The sequence below is a fragment of the Grammomys surdaster genome, unplaced genomic scaffold, assembly GCF_004785775.1.
Source record: "Grammomys surdaster isolate TR1022 unplaced genomic scaffold, NIH_TR_1.0 126124, whole genome shotgun sequence".
Classification (NCBI taxonomy): Eukaryota; Metazoa; Chordata; class Mammalia; order Rodentia; family Muridae; genus Grammomys; species Grammomys surdaster.
In genome coordinates this window covers 1032310-1038672 of record NW_021620932.1, presented here as the reverse complement: position 1 = coordinate 1038672, position 6363 = coordinate 1032310, and the positions used below count along the sequence as shown (strand labels likewise).

The following is a 6363-nucleotide window of genomic DNA, read 5'->3' as shown; positions in this document are numbered from 1 at the left end:
CTTGCCTTCATTGTCCCACATGTGATGTGTGCACTTGCCTTCATTGTTCCATATGGGATGTGTGGGACACTAGCACAGCTGCACTTCCAATGATGACCCATCTCTAAAGACTCAGTCTACATCTTTCTATTCTGCAGCATCCTACCACACCGCTGCCATTCTAGATGCCCAAACCAAGCCCCTCATTTTATCCACAGCACCATTGCTTCAGGATCTAGTGTCAAAAGTAGGATTGTGTCCACCAGAAGCTTCCAAGTTATGTTCCGAGGACACTGAGCCCCACAACATCGTAAGTCATACAAGGGGTTTGTGATCTGGGAAGTTTTCCCTACTATATCATATTTTGTTGGATGTTTTCAATAGAAACATTTGAAAGGTCACAAGTTTTTTGCAGTGGAGAGTATGATTATTGATTATTTTGCTTAACCCTTTATTTTACTGATGTTAATCCCTCCAACTAGCATAGCAACATTTAACATACTGAAAAGCTGGTGTTTGCAAAAGACAGTTTCATAACGGTGATTCTAGATGAGTTTTCAGTCTTTTTATGTCCAACTGTTTCATAAGATTTGTCACTTCCTCATATACAGAGACTATCTTGAACAAGCACCATTGGGTCTCTTCAGTTTCCTGAGTTTTTGTAAGATGCTCATTTTTCTTAAGGAATTGCCAAGATTAAATGAAGTACTATATCCAAAGTGCTTCACATACTAATACCCAGAACAAAATATCCTTGTAATAGATGTCTACTGTTACTGTTATCTCTAAAATGTCTCTCAAATATCTGCTGTTTCCTAATGCCCTTGACACCTTCAAGGTTCAAGGACTTACCACTGCATTTCTTTTCTCCACAACAGTAACCAGCAATTTATACTCAGTAGCTTAGTTATTTTTAAATTTACTCAGTGTTTTCTTGCACATTATCCAATTAGCTTAATAAGTACTTCATTTACTCTGTTAGCGTACTCAGCTTCGCAATTCATTCACCACACTGCCATTTAATTATTTTTAAACACAAATCTAATGATGCCATTCCTAAGCTCACACACACTTAATGATCTTCCATTATCTATGTAATAGGGGGAAGTAACTAACTCCTCATCATGGCGGCCACGCCCGAGTCCACACTCCCCAAGAAGTAGTGTTTTGAATCCAGCTACCCTGCAATGCTTTTCCAAGATATAAAACACGATGACTTTTCAAAGCCCTGGATTTGGTTGATGTAATTTTTATTTTTTGTGTTATTGTTTTTGCATTTGCTTTGCCTTACTTGCTTCTTTGATTTGTTTAAAAAGAAACTGATCACTTTCCCAGGTCCACCTTATATTTTACATACTTCATGAAGCATGTTCTCAGTTTCATAGAGTTAACAGTTTTCTCTTGTTCTTAGTTTCAAAAATACACATTGTATATATTTAGTATTATGCTATGTTTTAAATAATACTCATAGTAGGACAATTGTCTGTACTGAATAGCTAGCTCCATGAAAGATGAGATCATACTGATCCTTTCACACTGTGCAAACCAAACTCAAAAACTTAAATAGAGTAGGAACCCACAGAAATACTTATTAACTGTATTTGCCTATATTGAAGGCTTTTTACTACTGCTAACCCCTCAAGCAACTATTATACATTAAGAGTCAATTGGTTAGTAATTTTCTCCTTTTCAATGATCTTCCTCATTACAAAAGAATTCAAAATAGTACTCCTTAAAAAAAACAGATTCTATATCTAAATAAAAACATAAGACCGTGGAAATCTTACAAAACACGCCTACAACACACACCTGTATGCATGGACTTTCCCCAGGAGTCTGTCTTGTACATCTATGCTCCTATAGTTATTACGTTTTAATGGGACTCTTAAACTAAATACGCAGGCCAATTAGTGTCCTGGCTCTATAAGAACACGGTATCTTCACTTTTCCGATGGAGATTTCCTGGTTGGCTCTCAGTGTGGTGATGTTATCTGTAGTCTTACTCCCTAATCTAAGTTCACTGGTAGGTCAGGTGTCACAGTTTGTTTCTGATTCAATGACTTCATCTCCTTCAAGGGAGCTCTCTTTCCTTCAAAGAGCTGCTGCTGGAAAATCACACCGGGGACAGACCCACTGTAAAGGCAAATTTTCCAGACCTAAAGGGCGGCATCCCTGCTGTGCATTGTTCTCAACACCTCTTTCCTGGCTGGCGATCAGTCTTAGAAATATGGGCTAGTAGGAGGAATAACTCCCCCGTAGACATTGTCCTTTCCTACATCTAATTAATCAGGATGCCGAAACTTGGTGTTTAAGCTTAAGGCAGGATTCTTTTTCTTTTGTTTTTCTTTTTCTTTCTAAACTTTGTGAGTCCCTCAGGACTAGGTCTGATATGTTAAGAGATGTCTCTACGGCACAATAATTTCAGCACAACATCACACAACATTTGTTCATCCTTGCTTTCCTGATCCGCAGGAGTTTTCTTCAGTTTGATTGATGCTCTGGACCTCTTAGCTGATCTGCTTCCCATGAGTTGGATAGTCTGATTCCATTCTGTCAGTTAATAATAAACTATTATCTATCCCTGCTACACCTTTGCCAAGAGCTTTTTCCAGAAACAACTTTATAGTTATTATCTAATCTTTATAAAACCATGAAGGAAGTGTTCCCCTCTAACAGATGGTAAATAATTAAGGAACAGACAGTTACAGAACCTGTTCAAGGTGACAGGGCAGTTCAGTGGTGGAATAATACCAAGGGTTCATTTTTCCATGGGTCAATCAGCAAACTTCATTGCAAACCTCATGGCATTGTCTGGTTCATAGTCATGTGCTCCACGTTTCCTACAAACCACTCAGTGGTTTGATAAAACCCAGTATATATATATATATATATATATATATATATATATATATATATATGCACTAGAATTAAAAAGCATTCCATAGAGAATTAGCTTCAGATTCTAGTACTGGTTTTAACTACATCTTATCATTCCACACAAATTTGTGAAGCCATTGATTAATTATAAAGGCAGTAATATTCATAGATACAATTATATAAACAGATATTAGAACTTTTCCAGGAATTGCAACAATTGCCAAAATAACTTTGAAGGGTGTATTTTAACATTTTAAATTAATTTAAGGCTGGGCAGTGGTGGCACACACCTTTAACTCCAGCACTTGGGAGGCAGAGGCAGGTGGATTTCTGAGTTCGAGGCCAGCCTGGTCTACCGAGTGAGTTCCAGGACAGCCAGAGCTACATAGAGAAACTCTGTCTGGAGAAAGCAAACAAAAAAATTAATTTAAAAATATTTCACTAGACTAAATTCATTAGTGGTATTTTAAGTATAATTAAGTATAATTATTTTAAGTATAATTTATTATAAGTAGCAACTAAATTGAAAAGATAAGACTGCATGTCTTGATCATATTCTTATATTTCATTTAACTATTATGTTGGTCCTATGGATACTATGTATATGCTATAAGCAAATGATAAATACTAAATTATAAATTTTTCTTTCTATAAATTGTATTTTAATAAGATTCAATATTTTCCCTTTTCCTAGAAGAATAAAATATTTCTAGTAATTCAGTTCCTTCCTATTCTGACAGTACTTAATACATTTGGCCACTACGCTAGATATTGGAGCTAACAACATAGAGTATAAGTTTCACAACAAAATTCAGCCTCTGTGAAGAGAAGGATTGCTCATTCCTGACAGACCCCTAGCATTTAAGTGTTGAGAGTACATTTCTTTGGTGGTAACCCAAATGCATCTGATTTTACAATGCAAAATGCACATGATGTGGATAAAGAATTGTTTATTCTTTTCAGATGCATTTTTATATCCTCTAGATTTATAGCTATAGCATTCCATACTCATCACAGAAGGTTGCTTTCATGTAATAGGGTCACTGTTCAGCTTTGATTATCCAAAGAGATTTGAGGGCAAAAGTTACTGTGAAAAAAATGAACTTACAGCAGTCACTGCTGAGACTGATAGACTTTATGAACTTTCTTAACCTCCTCATGTTGTATGTCTACTGACTTGACCGGTAACAGCGAATGTGGCAAGCAGTGACCCCATCCTCTCTATCTCTATCTCTCTGTGTCTCTTTCTGTCTCTGTCTCCCACTGCCCTCTCCTGAACACACCAAAAGGCTATATTACAATCCACTTTGATGCCATATGTGATTCAGAGCTGAATTCTAGGCAACAGAAAGTAAGTTGTACCATTTCTGGGCCAAGTTCTACAATCTTTCATATAGATTACCTTCTCTATCTCAGATATCTGTGATTAAACAAAGAAAAGTCAACCTTGGAACTACATGTTAAAAATAAGAAAGAGGAGGGAAGTGAAAGTCTCCGGGTCAGAATCTCTGCGGGACCGGTGTTTCCTGGTTTGGCAGGAGAATTTGCATTTTGGAGGGCACAGAGTCTGTCAGGGTGGTGCGAAGCAGGAGCTGGGGCATGGACAGCCACCTGCAGGAGATCCAGGAGCAACAGCTCCTAGCTCAGCAGTTGGGAGCTGAAAGTGCGGATAGCATTGGTGCTGTATTAAATAACTAAGATGAGCAGAGGGAGATCGCTGAGACAAGAGAAACCTGCAGGGCTTCCTATGATACGTCTGCCCCCATTCCCAAACGGAAGTGTCTGGATGAAGGAGAGACCGATGAAGACAAAGTAGAAGAGTAAAAGGATGAACTAGAAATGCAACAGGAGGAAGAAAATTTGCCATATGAAGAAGAGATCTACGAAGATTCCAGTACCTTTCTTAAGGGAACGCAGAGTTTAAATCCCCATAATGATTACTGCCAACATTTTGTCGACACTGGACATAGACCTCAGAATTTCATCGGGGATGTAGGTTTAGCTGACAGATTTGAAGAATACCCTAAACTTAGGGAACTCATCAGACTAAAGGATGAGTTAATAGCTAAGCCAAATACTCCTCCTATGTACTTACAAGCAGACATAGAAGCCTTTGACATCAGAGAATTGACACCCAAATTTGATGTGATTCTTCTGGAGCCTCCTCTGGAAGAATACTATAGAGAAACTGGCATTACTGCAAACGAGAAGTGCTGGACATGGGATGATATCATGAAGTTAGAAATCGATGAGATGGCAGCCCCTCGGTCATTTCTATTTCTCTGGTGTGGTTGTGGGGAAGGAGTGGACCTTGGGAGAGTATGTTTGCGAAAGTGGGGTTACAGAAGATGTGAGGATATTTGTTGGATTAAAACCAATAAAAACAATCCTGGAAAGACAAAGACTCTAGATTCAAAGGCAGTTTTCCAGAGAACAAAGGAACATTGCCTTATGGGGATCAAAGGAACCGTGAAGGGAAGCACAGATGGGGACTTCATTCATGCCAATGTTGACATTGACTTAATTATCGCAGAAGAACCTGCGATTGGCAATACAAAAAAACCAGTAGAAATTTTTCATATAATAGAGCATTTTTGTCTTGGTAGAAGACGTCTTCATCTCTTTGGGAGAGATAGCACTGTCAGGCCAGGCTGGCTCACAGTTGGACCAACACTAACAAACAGTAACTACAATGCAGAAACATACGCATCCAATTTCAGTGCCACCAATTCATATCTGACTGAATGTACAGAGGAAATCGAGAGGCTTTGACCGAAGTCACCTCCTCCCAAATCCAAGTCTGACCGCGGTGGTGGAGCTACCAGAGGTGGATGGAGAGGGGTAATATCTGCTGGCTGTAGTCGTGAAAGAAATCGATCCAATTTCCGAGGAGAAAGAGTTGGTTTTAGAGGGGGTCGTGGAGGCACACACAGAGGTGGCTTTACACCTCGGTAACTGTTACAGACACTTAACAATGTCCCCTCTGATCTTTATTGTGGAGACTTGCTTCAGAACTCACTCCCAGCTTGCACTTTGCTTTAGTTTCTCGTGCTGCCAGAAAGATCTTTGCCACCCCCCACCCCACTCCCCACCCCCAGGTCCTTGCAGTTGTCACAGACTGTAGTTTTTCTCAGGGTAGGTGAGTCACGTGTAAGCAACACTAAGACACTGACTTGACTGATTTCAGTGAAGGCTTTGGCTTCTTGGAAATAGGTGCGCAGTGGTTTCTGCATCTCAGAGGTGTCTGCCAGGAGGGGTGCTGTGTTCCCTGTCATGGCTGCCACGGCAGTAGGAGACTGGGAACCTGGGAGAACAGAATTGAGAGAGGTGGTCACCTTTCTTTGGGCCTTTAATGTTTTCTTGTTGAAACACTAAAAAGATGGAGTTTTTCCCTTTACTTCTAAATTCTAAAAAAATATCATGAAGTATCATTTGAGTACTGAAGACTTGGAGAGATGAAATGAAATCACTTTCTTCCATATCTGAATCTGAGGGGGCTGGAGTCCT

At 39.3% G+C, this 6363-nt stretch overlaps 1 pseudogene; it reads left to right on the top strand.

The window, feature by feature from the left end:
• Window positions 1-4455: 4455 nt before the first annotated feature.
• LOC114611809 lies at window positions 4456-5923 on the top strand (annotated as a pseudogene).
• The last annotated feature ends 440 nt before the right edge of the window (window positions 5924-6363 follow it).